The sequence below is a fragment of the Arachis duranensis genome, chromosome 2 (assembly GCF_000817695.3).
Source record: "Arachis duranensis cultivar V14167 chromosome 2, aradu.V14167.gnm2.J7QH, whole genome shotgun sequence".
Classification (NCBI taxonomy): Eukaryota; Viridiplantae; Streptophyta; class Magnoliopsida; order Fabales; family Fabaceae; genus Arachis; species Arachis duranensis.
The window spans coordinates 40,771,913-40,772,775 of NC_029773.3; positions in this window are offsets into that span (position 1 = coordinate 40,771,913).

An 863-nucleotide genomic window follows, 5' to 3' on the forward strand; every position below is an offset into this window, starting at 1 on the left:
CATTGGGGTTTGTCAGCAAGTTCCTAATACCTTGTACCATAGGCACCATGACCTTTGAAAAGGCTCTATGTGATCTAGGGTCAGGGATAAATCTTATGCCACTCTCTGTAATGGAGAAGCTGGGGATCATTGAGGTACAACCTGCCTTGTTATCATTGCAATTGGCAGACAAGTCATTGAGACAAGCTTATGGAATAGTAGAGGACGTGTTAGTAAAGGTTGAAAGCCTTTACATCCCTGCTGATTTCATAATCCTAGACACTAGGAAGGAAGAGGATGATTGCATCATCCTTGGAAGACCTTTCCTAGCCACAGCAGGAGCTGTGATAGACGTCAACAGAGGTGAATTAGTCCTTCAATTGAATGGGGACTACCTTGTGTTTAAGGCACATGGCCATCCCTCTGTGACAAAAGAGAGTAAGCATGAAGAGCTTCTCTCAATTCAGAGTCAAGAAGAGCCCCCACAGTCAAACTCTAAGTTTGGTGTTGGGAGGCCACAACCAAACTCTAAGTTTGGTGTTAATATCCCATATCCAAACTCTAAGTTTGGTGTTGGGACTATATAACATTGACCTGATCACCTTTTGTGGCTCCATGAGAGCCACTGTCAAGCTATTGACATTAAAGAAGCGCTTGTTGGGAGGCAACCCAATTTTATTTATCTAATTTTTATTTTATTGTTATTTTGTGTTTTATTAGGTACATGATCATGAGGAGTCACGAAAAAATCATACAAATTAAAAATAGAATCAAAAACAGCAGAAGAAAAAATTCACACCCTGGAGGACGCACAGGCTGGCGTTCAACGCCAGTAAGATGCATCTGGCCGGCGTTCAACGCCAGAACAGAGCATCATTCTGGCG